General features: G+C 46.4%; 1 protein-coding gene across 3 annotated transcripts in view; it reads left to right on the forward strand.

Moving 5' to 3' along the window:
• Positions 1-4,162: 4,162 nt before the first annotated feature.
• The window catches only part of mtm1 (myotubularin 1), a 151,218-nt gene continuing 137,457 nt past the window's right edge, over positions 4,163-17,923 (forward strand). The window contains exon 1 of one of the 3 annotated variants that reach the window (XM_086001477.1): positions 4,163-4,303. The gene's annotated coding sequence lies outside the window, so the exon portion shown is untranslated. Of the gene's footprint in view, positions 4,308-17,923 lie in introns of all 3 variants that reach the window. The other 2 variants (XM_086001471.1, XM_086001461.1) reach the window with 2 other exon arrangements.

Genomic DNA, 17,923 nt, shown 5'->3' on the forward strand with positions numbered 1-17,923 from the left:
CGTCGCCACTGTAGTGTCCGCGTATCAATAACACACGGACTGCAGGAGAACGGTAATAACAGGTGTTTACTGAACAGAGGGGATGCTGGAAACTGAAAGTACAGAAGCCTGCTACGGCTTTATATACAGGTGTGGTCACTGCCGGTACTACAGTATAAAAGCAGTTCTCTCTTAAAGGTACATACACAACACTAACAACATCCCAATAATGGATAATCAAGGGGCCACAAGGAGGGGGGAAATAAAGACAATCACTATCACTAAGGAAAAAGTACTTGGTAAAATAACGGGACTAAAAGACGACAAGTTCCCTGGAGCAAATGGCCTGCATCCCAGGGTCTTAAAAGAAGTGGCTGCAGAGATAGCGGATGCATTGGTTGCAATATACCAAAATTCCCTGGACTCTGGAGAGGTCCCAGCAGATTAGAAAACTGCAAATGTAACACCTCTATTTAAGAAAGGAGGGAGACAGAAAGCAGGAAACTATAGACCAGTTAGCCTAACATCTGTTGTTGGGAAAATGCTGGAGTCCTTCATTAAGGAAGTCATGTTTAACAAATTTGCTGGAATCCTTTGAGGATGTAACGAGCAGTGTAGATAAGGGTGAGCCAGTGGATGTGGTGTATTTGGATTTCCAGAAGGCATTCGATAAGGTGACTCATAAAAGGTTACTGCATAAGATAAGAGCTCACAGAGTTGGGGGTAATATATTAGCATGGATAGAGAATTGGCTAACTAACAGAAAGCAGAGAGTCGGGATAAATGGGTCATTTTCCGTTGGCAAATGGTAACTAGTGGGGTGCCACAGGGATTGGTGCTGGGGCCTCAATTATTTACAATCTACATTAATGACTTGGATGAAGGGATCGAGTGTAATATAGCCAAGTTTGCGCATGATACAAAGATGGGTGGGAAAGCAAGTTGTGCAGAGGACTCAAAGAATCTGCAAAGGGATATAGACAGGCTAAGTGAGTGGGCAAACATTTGGCAGATGGAGTATAATGTGGGAAAGTGTGAGTTATCCACTTTGGCAGGAAAAATAAAAAAGCAAATTATTATTTAAATGCAGAGAGATTACAAAATGCTACAGTTCAGAGGGACCTGGGGGTCCTTGTGCATGAAACACAAAAAGTTAGCATGCAGGTACAGCAAGTAATCAAAAAGGCAAATGGAATGTTGGCCTTTATTGCAAGGGGGTTGGAGTATAAAAGCAGGGAAGTCCTGCTACAGCTATACAGGGTATTGGTGAGACTACACCTGGCGTACTGCGTACAGTTTTGGTCTCCTTATTTAAGGAAGGATATACTTGCATTGGAGGCAGTTCAGAGACGATTCACTCGGTTAATTCCAGAGATGAGGGGTTTGACTTATGAGAAAAGGTTGAGCAGGCTGGGCCTATACTCATTGGAATTTAGAAGAATGAGAGGTGATCTTATCGCAACATATAAGATACTGAGGGGGCTCGACAAGGTAGATGCAGAGAGGATGTTTCCCCTCGTGGGGAAATCTAGAACTCGGGGGCATAGTTTCAGAATAAAGGGTCGCCCTTTTAGAACTGAGATGAGGAGGAATTTCTTCTCTCAGAGGGTCGTAAATCTGTGGAATTCTCTGCCTCAGAGAGCCGTGGAGGCTGGGTCATTAAATACATTTAAGGTGGAGATAGACAGATTTTTGCAAGATAAGGGAGTGAAGGGTTATGGGGAGCGGGTGTGGAAGTGGCTTTGAGTCCAAGATCAGCCAGAATCTTATTGAATGGCGGAGCAGGCTCGAGGGGCCAAGGGGCCTATTCCTGCTCCTATTTCTTATGTTCTTGTTCTTATTCTGAAGGGGCTTGACAGGGTAGGTGCAGAGAGGATGTTTCCCCTCGCGGGGGAATCTAGAACTAGGGGGCATAATTTCAGGATAAGGGGGCACCCAATTAGAACGGAAATGAGGAGGAATTTCTTCTCTCAGAGGGTTGTGAATCTTTGGAATTCTCTTCCCCAGAGAGCTGTGGAGGCTGGGTCATTGAATATATTTAAGGTGGAGATAGACAGATTATTGAATGGTAAGGGAGTCAAGGATTATGGGGAGCGGGCAGGGAAGTGGAATTGGGGGCCAAGTGGCCTATTCCTGCTCCTATTTCTTATGTTCTTATGTTTACTACGTTAAAGGCGCTATATAACTACAAGTTGTTGTTCGATAGCAAAATACTGCAGATGCTGGAAATCCGAAATAACAACAGAAAATGCTGGAAAAACTCAGCAGGCCAGGCAACATCCGTGGAGAGAAAATAGAGTCAACGTTTCGGGTGAAAACCCTTTGTCACGACTAAAGAAGCACAGGAAATGAAATAGATTAAGAGGCCTAATCTTGAGCCGTCTTTTGTCTCCACTAGTCCTATCACCATCTCGTCTCGTTTTGAATACCTCTTAATGTCTCTTCTTCTCTTTTGTTCTCTCCCAGCCTGGCCTCTTAATCTATTTCATTTCCATGTGCTTCTTTAGTCTTGACAAAGGGGTTTTCACCCGAAACGTTGACTCTATTTCTCTCTCCACGGATGTTGCCTGGCCTGCTGAGTTTTTCCAGCATTTTCTGTTGTTATTACTCCTTCCTTCCTTAGGCAGTCCCTTGGAACCGAGGATGACTTGCTTCCACATTAAAAATGAGTTTGCAGGTGACTGATGAGTCCAATGCGGGACCTACAGTCTCTGTCACAGGTGGGGCAGACGGTGGTTGAAGGGGCGAGTGGGTGGGGTGCTTGGGTTGACGTGCGCTCCTTGCGCTGCCTGCGCTTACCTTCCGCTTCCTCCCGGCGAAGAGACTCGAGGTGTTCGGCGCCTTCCCGGATGCTTCTCCTCCGCTTTATGCGGTCTTGGGCCAGGGGTTCCCAGGTGTCGCTGGGGATGTTACACTTTTTCAAGGAGGCTTTGAGGGTGTCCTTGAAGCGTTTTCTCTGTCAACCTGGGGGCTCTCTTACCGTGCCGGAGCTCCGAATAGAGCTCTTGTTTTGGGAGTCTCCTTACAAGTTGTTGTTGTTAAAAATAACAACAGAGAATGCTGGAAAAACTCAGCAGGTCAGGCAACATCCGTGGAGAGAAATTTGAGTTGACGTTTCGGGTTTAAACCCTTCTTCAAAACTGGAAAGAAAATAAAAAGATCGAAGGCAAAGCTGCGATCGAACAAAAGAAGAAAAGGTATTAGAAGCCAGATGAGATGGTAATGGGCCCGTGGAGACAAAAGGCAGCTGAGATTAGGTGTGAAGTATACTGACAGGATAAGGACAGCTGCCAGGGGAGAGAGAGAAACAAAAGGAAAGGTGGGGGGCGGGGGGGGGGGGGGGAAAGGAGGACCCAAAACAAAGGGGTGGAAAAAATTAAAAGGAAAAAAGTAATAGAGGCCGAGGTTATGATCTGAAATTGTTGAACTCGATATTGAGTCCGGAAGGCTGCAAAGTGCCTAATCGGACGATGAGGTGCTGTTCCTCGAGTTTACGTTGAGCTTCCGTGGAACAATACAAGAGGCCAAGGACGGTGAGGTCCGAGTGGGAATGGAGCGGTGAATTAAAATGACAGGCGACCGGAAGCTCGGGGTCACCCTTACGGACTGAACGGAGGTGTTCCGCAAAGCGGTCACCCAATCTGCGTTTGGTCTCCCCAATGTAGAGGAGACCGCATCGTGAGCAGTGAATACAGTATACTAGATTGCAAGAAGTACAAGTGAATCGCTGTTTCACCTGGAAGGGGTGTTTGGGGCCCTGGACAGTGGGAAGGGGGGAGGTATAGGGGCAGGTGTTACATCTCCTGCGCTTGCACGGGAAGGTGCCAGGCGAAGGGGAAGGGCTGTTTGGGGTGATAGAGGAGTGGACTAGGGTGTCTCGGAAGGAGCGGTCCCTACGGAATGCTGAAAGGGGAGGGGAGGGGAAGATACGTTTGGTGGTGGGATCACTTTGGAGGTAGCGGAAATGGCGGAGGATGATCCGTTGAATGTGGAGGCTGGTGGGGTGAAAGGTGAGGACAAGGGGAACCCTATCGTGGTTCCGGGAGGGAGGGGCAGGGGTGAGGGCAGAAGTGCGTGAGATAGAACGGTTGTTGCTGTTGTTGACTGCACTGGCCCTTGGCCCTTTGGGCGGCCAGGGGGACTACAACTCCCACAATCCCGCGCGCGGCGGCGGCTGCGCGTGCGCAGGGGGCGATGTTGGTGCGTGTGGGGCGGTCAGGTGATGTGGTCGGCGGAGGAGCCGGAGCCGGAGTAGCAACAGGCGGAGTGCGGCTCTGGGCCTGCGGGACTCCCGGCGGGCGGGTGGGCAGGCAGGCAGCGTAGGGTAGGTATGGCTTTCCTTCCTCACTATCAGGCTTATTGTTATTCATTGAAGCGCCGCTTTACTCATCACACGCCGTTTATTTACGTTCGGTGCGGTAGTTAGGTGGTTGGTGGAGTGGGTTGGGGTGGCCAGTTTGGATGGTCTGTCCCCGGGTGAAGGGTTACTGTCAGCACTGGGCCTCCCTGCAGCCACCCCTCCCCCCCTGTATGTGGGCAGGTGTCTAAAGTTAACAGCAGTTCAAGTCAAGCCACTAAATCATCCCAGAACAGGATCTGCAAAAAAAAAGGGGGCAAAGAATTTCCTTCAATTCGATTTTCTCAGTTGTGTTCCCTGCACTTTAACATAGAAACATAGAAGATAGGAGCAGGAGTAGGTCATTCGGCCCCTCGAGCCTGCTCCGCCATTTAATGCGATCATGACTGATCATCCAAATTCAGTACCCTGTCCCTTCTTTCTCCCCATATCCCTTGATCCCTTTAGCCTTAAGAAATATATCCAACTCCTTCTTGAATATATTTAATGAATTGGCCTCTACTGCCTTCTGTGGTAGAGAATTCCACAGGTTCACCACTCTCTGGGTGAAGAAATTCCTCCTCATCTCTGTCCTAAATGGCTTACCCCTTATCCTTAGACTGTGACCCCTGGTTCCGGACTCCCCGACCATCGGGAACATCCTTCCTGCATCTAGTCTGTCCAGTCCTGTCAGAATCTAATAAGTTTCAATGAGATCCCCTCTCACTGGGTTCATTCAGCTCCAACTGGTGCAACTTTGTTTTTTTTGCGCTGGAAATGTAAGAGAAAAATTATAATGTCAAAAATAGAATTTTATTTTTGTTGCTTCTGCTTTTTATGCGCCTCTGATGCAGTTCATCTTTCTTGCTTGTGCTCTTCTCGTGGGGTTCAAGTCTCACTCCAGAGATTTGAGCATAAAAATGTAGGCTGATTCTCCCAGTGCTGTACTTGAGGGAATGCCGCACCGTCTTTCGGATGGGAGGTTAAACCAAGTCTGCTCTCTCAGGTGGACGTAAAAGATCCCACGGCACTATTTCGAAGAAGAGCAGGGGAGTTATCCCCGGTGTCCTGGCCAATATTTATCCCTCAATCAACATAACAAAAACATTACCCGGTCATTATCACATTGCTGTTTGTGGGAGCTTGCTGTGCGCAAATGGGCTGCCGCCTTTCCTACATTACAACAGCGACTGCACTTCAAAAAGCACTTCATTGGCTGTAAAGAGCTTTGGGACGTCCAGTGGTCGTGAAAGGTGCTGTAGAAATGCAAGTCTTTCTTTTTATGCCATCAAAGTAGCAGTATGTATTTCTTGAAGCCTAAGTAGGGACATTTACTGTAACATCATTATGGCGGTTTATTGATAAAATGAAGCACATTAAAATAGGAAATTGTTGAAGTGTAGCTTAAAAAAAAATGCATTGCTGATACAGGAAACTCTTGTTTAAATGGCACCTAAATATCAGGAATTCTCTCTTAACCGGCAAAATTCATACACCGAAAACAACACCTCAATAACCGTCAATGTTGCCGAGTCCGAGTCTCCCACAGTGGCCGAGTTAGTCAGTGGGGGTAGTTCTTCAAACTGCCACTACTCGGCTTCTTGGCGCTGTCGGAAGTCCGAACACCTCAATAACAGGAGTCTGACTCTCCTGATGAACCAGCTGACTTGGAATAAGTGTACAGTCAACTACAGTACTGTATACAGTCGTTTACTGTAAGTTTTGTTTTACTGTTAAGTAATTAAAGAATTATGGATTACCCTCAACTGGCAGTACTGTACTTAATCAAGCATCTTCCACCATCTATTTAACACAACATTCTGTAGGTGAGTACCCAATTACTGTATACTGCACATTTCTTGATTTTTTTATTTTTGTTCGTTAAAAATAGCCTCGGTAGATAACCCGCTCTGTCATCCGGAATTTTTAATCAACTGGCACCATCTCGGTGCCGGATACCAAAGAGTTTCCTGTACAGTATTGAGGTGCTTTTTGAATGTCATAAAATGATGAACATTCTGTATAACTGGAACCAAAAAAGTTTAATCAAAGGGCACTGTGTTAATAAGGTATTAGAACAACGCAAGTGCCCTACAATTTGTGCATATTCTGATCTGCGTGATCCAACAAGTTTTGTCAGCTTTACTTCATTTTGTTTTTCGTTTCAGAAGTAGTCTTTAAGATAATGGGCTGGTGTTTTTTTTTAGAGAAAAAGTGGTTCATGCAAGTTTTAATGATTTGGCAGTGAAATCTGGGTGACCAAGGCTGGGAACTCAACATCCAGGGGTATTCAATATTCAGGAAAGATAGGCAAAAAGGAAAAGGAGGTGGGGTAGCATTGCTGGTTAAAGAGGGGATTAACACAATTGTAAGGAAGGATATTAGCTCTGATGATGTGGAATCTGTATGGGTAGAACTGAGAAATATCAAGGGGCAGAAAACGTTAGTGGGAGTGGTATATAGACCTCCAAACAGTAATGCAGAGGTTGGGGATGGCATTAAAAGGGAAATTAGAGAAGCGTGCAATAAGGGCACAGCAGTTATCATGGGTGACTTTAATCTACATATAGATTGGGCTAACCAGATTAGTAACAATACTGTGGAGGAGGAATTCCTGGAGTGTATACGGGATGGTTTCCTGGACCAATATGTCGAGGAACCAACTAGAGATCAGGCCATCTTAGACTGGGTATTATGTAATGAGAAAGGATTAATTAGCAATCTTGTGCGAGGCCCCTTGGGTCGGAGCGATCATAATATGATAGAATTCTTCATTAAGATGGAGAGTGAAATAGTTGACTCAGAGACTAGGGTCCTGAATTTAAATGAAGGAAACTACGATGGTATGAGGCGCGAGTTGGGTAGGATTGATTGGGGAATGTCACTCAAAGGGTTGACGGTGGATAGGCAATGACAAACATTCAGATATCGCATGGATGAACTACAGAATTTGTTCATCCCAGTTTGGCATAAAAATAAAACAAAAAAGGTGACTCAACCGTGGCTAACAAGGGAAATTAGGGATAGCATAAGAGCCAAGGAGAGGACATATAAATTGGCCAGAAAAAGCAGTAAGCCTGAGGATTGGGAGCTGTTTAGGATTCAACAAAGGTGGACAAAAGGATTAATTAAGAGGGGGAAAATAGAGTATGAGAGTAAGCTTTCAGGGAACATAAAAACTGACACAAAGCTTTTTATAGATATGTGAAGAGAAAAAGATTGGTGAAGTCAAGCGTAGGTCCCTTGGAATCAGAATCAGGGGAATTTATAATGGGGAACAAAGAAATGGCAGACCAATTAAATACATACTTTGGTCCTGGCTTCACAAAAGAGGACACAAATAACCTCCCAGAGATGTCGGGGAACATAGGGTCTAATGAGAGGGAGGAACTGAATAAAATCAATATTTGTAGGGAAATGGTGTTGGGGCAATTAACGGGATTGAAGTCCGATAAATCCCCAGGGCCTGATAATCTACATCCTAGGGTACTTAAGGAAGTGGCCCTAGAAATAGTAGATGCATTGCTGGTCATCTTCCAAAATTCGATAGACTCTGGAACAGTACCCATGGATTGGAGGGCAGCTGATGTTACCCCACTATTCAAAAAAGGTGGTAGAGAGAAAACGGGGAATTATAGACCGGTAAGCCTGACATCGGTCGTGGGGAAAATGCTAGAGTCCATTATAAAAGATGTAATAGCAGAGCACTTGGAAAACAGTGACGGGATTGGACAAAGTCAACATGGATTTACAAAAGGTAAATCGTGCTTGACTAATCTACTGGAATTTTTTGAGGATGTAACTGGTAAAATAGATAAGGGAGAACCAGTAGATGTGGTGTATTTGGACTTTAAGATCCCGCATAAGAGATTAGCGTGTAAAGTTAAGGCACGTGGGTTTGGGGGCAAGGTATTGACTTGGATAGAGAACTGGTTGGCAGACAGAAAGCAAAGAGTTGGAATAAACGGGTCTTTTTCCAAGCGGCAGGCAGTGACTAGTGGGGTACCACAGGGATCAGCCCTAGGACCCTAGCTATTCACAATATATATTAATGATCTAGACGAGGGAACTAGATGTAATATCTCCAAGTTTGCAGACGACACAAAGCTGGGTGGGCGTGTGTGCTGTGAGGAGGATGCCGAGAAACTCCAGTACGATTTGGACAGGTTGGGTGATTGGGCAGAAGCATGGCAGATGTAATATAACGTGGATAAATGTGAGGTTATCCACTTTGGTGTCAAAAACAGGAAGGCAGATTATTATCTGAATGGCAATAGATTGGGAGAAGGGGGAAGTGCAACGAGACCTGGGTGTCCTTGTGCACCAGTCGCTGAAGGTAAGCATGCAGGTGCAGCAGGCGGTTAAGAAGGCCTTCGTAGCAAGAGGGTTCGAGTACAGGAACAAGGATGTCCTGCTGCAGTTGTACAGGGCCTTGGTGAGACCACACCTTGAGTATTGTGTGCAGTTTTGGTCGCCTTGTCTGAGGAAGGATGTTCTTGCCATGGAGTGAGTGCAGTGAAGATTCACCAGGCTGATACCTGGGATGGCAGGAATGACGTATGAGGAGAGATTGGGTCGATTGGGCTTATACTCGCTGGAGTTTAGAAGAATGAAAGGGGATCTCATTGAAACTTATAAAATTCTAACAGGACTAGACAGACTAGATGCAGGAAGGATGTTCCCGATGGTCGGGGAGTCCAGAACCAGGGGTCACAGTCTAAGGATAAGGGGTAAGCCATTTAGGACAGAGATGAGGAATTTCTTCACCCAGAGAGTGGTGAACCTGTGGAATTCTCTACCACAGAAGGCAGTGGAGGCCAGTTCATTAAATATATTCAAGAAGGAGTTGGATATATTTCTTAAGGCTAAAGGGATCAAGGGATATGGGGAGTAAGCAGGGACCGGCTACTGAATTTGGATGATCAGCCATGATCACATTGAATGGCGGAGCAGGCTCGAGGGGCCGAATGGCCTACTCCTGCTCCTATCTTCTATGTTTCTATGTATCTCTCCTGTGCTGGTGAATGGTGGAATGGATGCTGGTAGTTCTTTGCTACGTCGCTCTTTCTTTGCCTGAGCCCAGAAATGGGCTATTCCATCATCGAGGGCATCACTGCTAAGTCTGACCCAACATGTACATCCATGATAACAATTAGGAGCAGGAAACCTGGCTAATTTCACTCTCTTTCCCCCTTGGCCAAGGGCACTGAGGCTAATTGATACATTCCAGCCACTCCCTGGATCAGATCAGTTAAAGCAGCGATCAGCTGTGGCTCAGTGGGTAGCACCCTCGCCTCTGAGTCAGAAGGTTGTGGGTTCAAGTCCCACTCCAGGGACCTGAGCACAAAAGTCTATGCCGACACTCCAGTGCAGTGCTGAGGGAACGCTGCACTGTCAGAGGTGCCATCTTTGGATCTGACGTTAAACCGAGAGCCGTCTGTTCTCTCAGGTGAACATAAAAGATCCCATGGTACTAATTCGAAGAAGGGGAGTTATCCCTGGTGTCCTGGCCAATATTTATCCCTCAATCAACATAACAAAACCAGATTATCACATTGCTGATTGTGGGAGCTTGTTGTGCGCAAATTGGCTGCTGCATTTCCTACATTACAACAGTCTTTCTTTAACCTTGTGGCCTCCTTGCTCTCTGGTGGTATACCACACAAGGCTGTGCATTTTCTAATTGAGTTAGTTGGGGAGCCCCTTCAATAATTCCTCGAAAGAAGGAATATTGTGAGATTGTACAGCTTTAATCCATTGATTTGGAACCATGTACTGGAACTAGAGTATTCAGCAGATTGTTGACACCAACTTTAAAGGGTTTGATGGTATTAAATATAGGGTATTGCACAAGTGACAGTTTTCTTCCAAAACTGATGAGAGAAAAACACAAACAAAATAATGCGAAGTAAAACCTTTTTCATAGCCTGTTGTGTTTCATTATATAAATATTTTCCATTAAATATCCTTGCTTCTTAATTGTACATTGCATAATACAATTAGGAACGTCACTTCAATACGATGGGTTTTTGCAGGTTTGACATTAAAAGGTCCACTATTAGATGTTTGTCCCTTTAATCCAGTATCATTATTACTGTACTTGCTGATTTAATGCAGTTGTTTGATAGTAACCCTGTACATTACAGGGAAGATACTGTAGTGACACAGCTATGGTGCCCAATGCACCATTGTTTCTACTTAAGTCCATAAGTTTTTTACAAAAAACAAAGTGTAATATAGATATAAATAGTGATTCTGTGACTCTCATTCCTACCCAGCACAAATCTGCACTCGTTTGGGGGCATGCATCAGAGATAGATCTACAGTGAGGTACGGTAGCATAATGGTGATGTTACTGGACTAGTAATCCAGAGGCCTGGACTAATGATCCGGAGATATGAGTTCAAATCCCACCCACGGCAGCTGGGGAATTTAAATTCAGTTAATTAAAGAAATCTAGAATTAAAAAAAGCTGTATCAGTAATGAAACTGCCAGATTGTCATAAAAACCCATCTGGTTCACTAATGTCCTTTTAGGAAAGGAAATCTGCCATCCTTACCCGGTCTGGCCTATGTGTGACTCCAGACCCACAGCAATGTGGTTGACTCTTAACTGCACTCTGAAATGGCAGCTCACCACCTTCTCCAGGGTAATTAGGGATGGGCAATAAATGCTGGCCTTGCCAGCGATGCCCTCATCCCGTGAATGAATTAAAAAAAAATATTGTACAGGTACACTAACCCTTATCCGAAAGCCTTGGGACCAGCTGAGTTTTGGTTTTTGGAATTTTTCGGATTTCAGAAGGTATTATTATAAGACTGGGAAATTTGTATTTAATATAAATTTTAAAAGTTCAGGCTACCTTTTGCGACTGTTCCGTGTCTCATTCCCCTTCCTGCTTCTCTGGAAAGCCGGATATCGGCTGACTCCTACTAAGCTGGCCCACAAACCAGGTCGGGTGGGGGGGGAGAAAAGAATATCGGACGGGCCGCGGTTCAGGTCGGGGGGGGGGGGTCGGGGGCGGGGGGGGTGGTGGTCGGGGTCGGGGGGGGGTCGGGGTCGGGGGGGAGGGGTCAGGGGGGAGAAAAGAATATCGGACGGGCCGCGGTTCAGGTCGGGGTCGGGGGGGAGGGGTCGGGGGAGAAAAGAATATCGGACGGGCTGCGGTTCAGGTCGGGTCGGGAGAAAAGAATATCGGACGGGTCGGGTCGGGGGGGGGTGAGGGAGAAAAGAATATCGGACGGGCCGCGGTTCAGGTCGGGTCGGGAGAAAAGAATATCGGTCGGGTCGGGGGGGGGGGGGGGTGGGGGAGAAAAGAATATCGGTCGGGTCGGGGAGAGAAAAGAATATCGGACGGGCTGCTGCAGCTATCGGACCGGCCGCTGTATTGTTGGGTTCACTCTCCCGGTACCTCCTTCACACTGCCCGGCTCGGCCTGCAATCTCCTACCCAGGAGGGAACTCTGTGACCCTCTGCCCTGCTCAGCGTAAGTCGTGCGCCACTCTGGTCATGTCGTGCGCACGACTTACGCTGAACGAAAAAACTTTCGGTTTTTAGAGGTTTTTGGTTTTCGGAGGTTCGGATAAAGGATAGTCTACCTGTACTCTGATACTCTGATTCATGTTCTCTGCGAGTGCAGATTCCTGCTGGGAGTCCAGGGGTGTGGAATCCCCACTAACGTATGTGTTACCCTGGCTCGGCGGTAGCACTCTTGTCTCTCAGTTGGAAAGTTATGGGTTCAAGCCCCCATACCAGGCAGACATTTCATTGCAGTTCTGGAGTAGTGCTACATTATCAGTGGTGCTGTATTTTGGATGGGCCCGAGTCCTATTCTACCTGTTTAGATGAACTTAAAAGATCCTATGGTTGCAGCCCCTCTTCCACTATTTAATGGGGCTGATTTTCAATTTTTGTGTAAACTTCAGTCCAATGATCTTTGGTCATCCAAGGTGGCCAAGTATGGGGGTGAGCAGTTTGGCAGACCTCCACATTGGTCTGCTCCAGGGACTAGCCAAAACCTCCACTCATAGGTCTAGGATGCATGGATCCGCGTGGAAAGTCTCTTCGACTGCTTGCCTCTCTTCTGCGCTCTTGTGCACGCATGGGTGGCCCTGGAGAGGGATCACAAGGCTTCCACCAGTACTCTTAAGGGGCATAACCTTAAAATTAGAGCTCGACTGTTCAGGGGTGATGTCAGGAAGCACTTCTTCATGCAAGGAGTAGTGGAAATCTGGAACCCCCCCCCCCCCACCAAAAAAGCTGTTGAAGCTAGGTCAATCGAAAATGTCAAAACTGATTGATTTTAGTTAGCCAAGGGTATTATTTCCATCTATTTCCACCTCCGTAACATCGTCTGCCTCAGCTCACCCGCTGCTGAAACCCTCATCCATGCTTTTGTTACCTCTAGACTTGACTATGGCAATGCACTCCTGGCTGGTCGCCCACGTTCTACCCTACGTAAACTTGAGGTCATCCAAAACTCGGCTGCCCGTGTCCTAACTCGCACCAAGTCCCGTTCACCCATCACCCCCTGTGCTCGCTGACCTACATTGGCTCCCAGTTAAGCAACGCCTCGATTTCAAAATTCTTGTCCTTGTTTTCAAATCCCTTCATGGCCTCGCCCCGCCCTATCTCTGTAATCTCCACCAGCCCCACAACCCCCGAGATATCGGCACTCCTCTAATTCTGCCCTCCTGAGCATCCCTGATTATAATCGCTCAACCATTGGTGGCCGTGCCTTCTGTTGCCTGGGCTCTAAGCTCTGGAATTCCCTGCCTAAACCTCTCCGCCTCGCTACCTCTCTTTAAAATGCTCCTTAAAACCTACCTCTTTGACCAAGTTTTTGGTCATCTGCCCTAATTTCTCCTTATGTGTCTCGGTGTCACATTTTTTGTCTTATAATATTCCTGTGAAACGCCTTGGGACGTTTTACTACGTTAAAGGCGCTACAGTATATAAAATACAAGTTGTTATTAAGGGTTATGGAACCAAAGCGGATCAGCCATCGTCTAATTAATTAAATGGCGGAACAGGCTCAAGCGGCTGAATGGCCTACTCCTGTTCCTGCGTACTCTTTAGGTCTTCCATGACCAGTGGGCAGCACAGGACTTTAACTGTATCATTGATGAGGAAAACCTGATTTATGATTCAGATTTATTTTATTTAATACACTTCTTCGTTTCGTTGGATCATCTGTGGTCGTGTCGTATTCGTGCAGTTTTTGTAATGATGACACCGAGTACCCAGTGTTGCCCCATTGGCTCTAATCAAAATAGTCTAAACTCTTGACTTTTGTGGGAAAGACGCTGGGTGCTGCAAGATGTACCATCTAGCCCTTCTTTGAACTTCTCCCTTGTTTCAGTTGTATTGGTTTAGACGGATATCTTCCCTCCAAATAGGGGAGAGCTTGCTTCAAGTAAACTGCAGAATTGAGATCCCGGCAATAAACATGTTCAAATCTTTACTTTCAACCTTTTTTTTTTCTGATGAAGGGCTATACATCTGGAACATCAAAGCCTTTCTTTTCTTTTTCCAGATGCAAACTGATGTGTGTATTTCCAGCAGTTTCTGTTCTTTTGTTCTGCATGTGTGATCCTAAACCGTGTTGGCAGGTTGTTTGACTGAGGGGATTTCATAGCTCGTTTGACCCTGTCTTCGCCTAATGCCCACATGTGCGTGCTTCTGCTAGAAATCACGGAATAGTGAGTGATCAGAACCCTGGATCTGTGATCAGGAGCTATGACAAGTTCTTCCAATATTCTGATTCAGGGTCTTGGAGACCACTTACAGCATCTCTATCACTGCCATGGCTGAGATCAGCGAACTCACCACTGACTGGCGAGAAGTTGAGACCTTTCTGCTCTGTATGGCTCAGGTATTCATTTCCTTAATTAGCTCAGGCACTGGGGGAACCATGGAATTATATAGAATATACAGCACAGAAATAGGCCATTCGGCCCAACCAGTCCATGCCGGCATTTATGCGCCACTCGAGCCTCCTCCTGTCTTTCCTTATCTAACTCTGCCAGCATACCCTTCTCCCTCATATGCTTATCTAGCCTCCCCTTAAATGCATCTATACTATTTGCCTCAACCACTCCCTGTGGTAGCGAGTTCCACATTTTCACCACTCTCTGGGTAAAGAAGTTTCTTCTGAATTCCCTGTTTGATTTCTAGGTGACTATCTTATATTGATGGCCTCTAGTTTTGCTCTTACCCACAAGTGGAAACACTTTCTCTGTTTCTATTCTATCAAAACCTTTCATAATTTTAAAGACCTCTGTGAACATAATAAATAAGAGCAGGAGTAGGCCATTTGAACTTCGAGCCTTCTCCGCCATTCAGTAAGATCATGGCTGATCTTCCAACTCAACTCCACTTTCCCGCCCGATCCCCATATCCCTTGATTTCCTCGAGTCCAAAAATCTATCGATCTCAGCTTTGAATATACTCAACGATTCACCATCCACAGCCCTCTGGGGTAGAGAATTCCAAAGATTCACAGCCCTCTGAGTGAAGAAATTCCTCCTCATCTCAGTCTTAAATGGCCGATCCCTTATCCTGAGACTCTGCTCCCTAGTTCTAGACCCTCCAGCCAGGGGAAACAACCTCTCAGCATCTACCCTGTCAACCTCCCTCAGAATCCTCCCACATGGTAGCTGTCTCCCACTCTGCCAGCACATTTCACACCTAATCTAGAGCCGTCTTTTGTCTCCACTAGTCCTATCACCATCTCGTCTCGTTTTGAATACCTCTTAATGTCTCTTCTCTTCTCTTTTGTTCTCTTCCAGCCTGGCCTCTTAATCCATTTCATTCCCTGTGCCTTTCCAGTCTTGACAAAGAGTTTGGCTCGAAATGCTGACTCGGTTTCTCTCTCCACGGATGTTGCCTGGCCTGCTGAGTTTTTCCAGCATTTTCTGTTGTTATTTCCCTCAGAACCTTGTATGTTTCAATGAGATCGCAGCTCATTCGTCTAAACTCCAGAGAGTATGGGGGAGAAATTGGGTGAGTAGCGCCACCTGTTAGCGCCTAAAGAGGCAGTCAGTGGCTGTAGCTCCACTGGCTGCGTCTGCGGCGATATTCAGTAGAGGCGCTAATGGTGGCATTAGGCATTTGCGCTGCGCCGCCACCGATGACGCCATTGGTGTGCGCAGCGCCCCATTCGTGCCCCGTTCGCGATATTTGGTAGCGAACGGGGCAGTTGCGCCGCTCGCTGCCCGGCTCACGGGGCCTTACTGTGCCGGCAGCGGCGCAAGTTAAGGTGGAGGTGCTGGGCGGCTGCTTTTTCGGCGGCCGCCTGCCAGCACCTCCGTCCCCGGCCTCCTAACACCCCCCCCCCCCCCCCCCCCCCCCGCGGCATTGCCGGCTGTTTCCCAAGAGCCCGGCACTTCTCCTTGGTGCCAGGCTCATTTGCCGGCACTCGCGATCGGGGCTCGCGCTGTTGCAGGCACCTCCCCCTTAACAGTGGGAGGAAGGCCTGCAGTACCGCAGCGTGCCGTGCCGCAGCATGTGGCGCTGCGGCACGGTGCGCTGCGATAATCAGTTTCAGCGCCCTAAGAGGGACGCGGAGCGCCTCGAGCCTCGCCCCGTGTCCCTCGAGGGGCACTGAAACTGAATTTCTGGCGATCGGTATCACTCCGATCGCTGCGCTAAATCCTGCGCTCCGCCGACTTTTGCGCCACTTTGGCGCCCCAACCCAATTTCTAGGCCTATACGCCCAATCTATTCAGTCTCTCCTCATAGGACAACCCTCTCATTCCAGGGATCAACCTAGTGAACCTTGGTATCTCTCTCTATTAAGTCACTTTTCTCTCCAAGAGAAAAGTCACCCAGCCTATTCCTCCTTTCCTGATCGGTATAACTTTGCATTTCTGGTACCATCCTTGAAAATCTTTTTTGCACCCTCTCTTGTGACTCTATCCTTTTTTTTAATATGGTGACCAGAATTATACACAGTACTCCAAGTGTGGTCTAACCAAGGTTCGACACTGGTTTAGCATAACTTCTCAATTCTATCCCTCTAGAAATAAGCCCTAATGCTTTGTTTAATATGGCCTTCTTAACCTGCATCGCTACTTTTAGTGAGTTGTGTATTTGTACTCCCAGATCCCTTTGATCCTCAACCTCATTTTTTTCCAATATGTGACCTCCTTATTTTTTTACCAAAATGTTATATCTCACACTTGTGTTGAAATTCATTTGCCAATATTATATGCCCATTTTGCAAGTTTATTTTTGTTGTTTTGTCATTTGTTACAATATGTACATTTTTAATTGAAACTTCTTGTGACACTCCAAGGAAAAAGGGCAAAGAAGTCTTACTACAATTATACAGGATCTTGGTGAGACCACACCTGGAGTATTGTGTACAATTCTGGTCTCCTTACCTAAGGAGGGATATACTTGCCATAGAGGGAGTGCAACGAAGGTTCACCAGACTGGTTCCTGGGATGGGGGGATTGTCCTATGAGGAGAGATTGAGTAGACTAGGCCGATATTCTCTGGAGTTTAGAAGAATGAGAGGTGATCTCATTGAAACATACAACATTCTTACCGGGCTTGACAGGGTAGATGCAGGGAGGATGTTTCCCCTGGCTGGGGAGTCTAGAACCAGGGGTCACAGTCTCAGAGTAAGGGGCCGTCCATTTAGGACTGAGATGAAGAGAAATTCACTCAAAGGGTTGTGAATTTTTGGAATTCTCTACCCCAGAGAGCTGTGGAGGCTCGGTCGTTGACACAGATCGATAGCTTTTTGGATACCAAGCGAATCGAGGGATATGTGGATAGTGGGGGAAGGTGGAGTTGGAAGATCAGCCATGATCTTACTGAATGGCGGAGCAGGCTCGAAGGGCCAAATGGCCTCCTCCTGCTCCTATTTCTTATGTTCTAAAATATGACATTCCTATGCATGTGCATTTTCAGTTTTTGACTGTGGTTAACTGTAAGTAAAGGCCAACTTGCAAGTTTTTAATTGTGAAAAAAATGTGGAAAGGATATACTTTTGTTAAATTTAAAGGAATTACTGTAGGTGATGGAGAGCTGAAACAAAACCAGAAAATGTTGGAAACACATGGCAAGTCAATCGGCACCGAAAGAGAAAAGGCAGGTTATGAAATTTTGGGTTTGTACCCTTCATCAGAATGTTCTAATGAAGGGTTGTCGTGTCCTAACCTGCCTTTTCTCTCTGCAGTTGTTGACTGACCGGCTGTGTAATTCCAATTGTTAGTTTTGTACCGGGCTTTTCTTTATAAAAAAGGCAAAAACAAACAGTTACAACCTCTTTGTTGCCAAACAGCTGTGCAAACTTAAGGTGAATACACCTCGGGCCAGATAAGATGCATCAAGGATTCTTAAGGCAATTGTAGGAACTCTAGCACAAGTCTTCCAGAAATCACTGAATATTGGAGCTTTGCCTGGGGACTGGAGAAAGGCAGATGTTACTCCAATTTTTAAAAAAGGAAGCAAAAATGACCCAGGAAACTACAGACCAGTGAGTTTGCTGTCCATTGTGGATAAAGTTATGGAAACCCTTATTAAAGGTAAGATCATGGAGCATTTGGATTTAAATAAAATCATAAAAGATAGCCAATATAGGTTCACGAAGGGGA

The sequence above is a fragment of the Somniosus microcephalus genome, chromosome 1, assembly GCF_052327205.1.
Source record: "Somniosus microcephalus isolate GS21.2 chromosome 1, FLI_Smic_1.0, whole genome shotgun sequence".
Taxonomy (NCBI): Eukaryota; Metazoa; Chordata; class Chondrichthyes; order Squaliformes; family Somniosidae; genus Somniosus; species Somniosus microcephalus.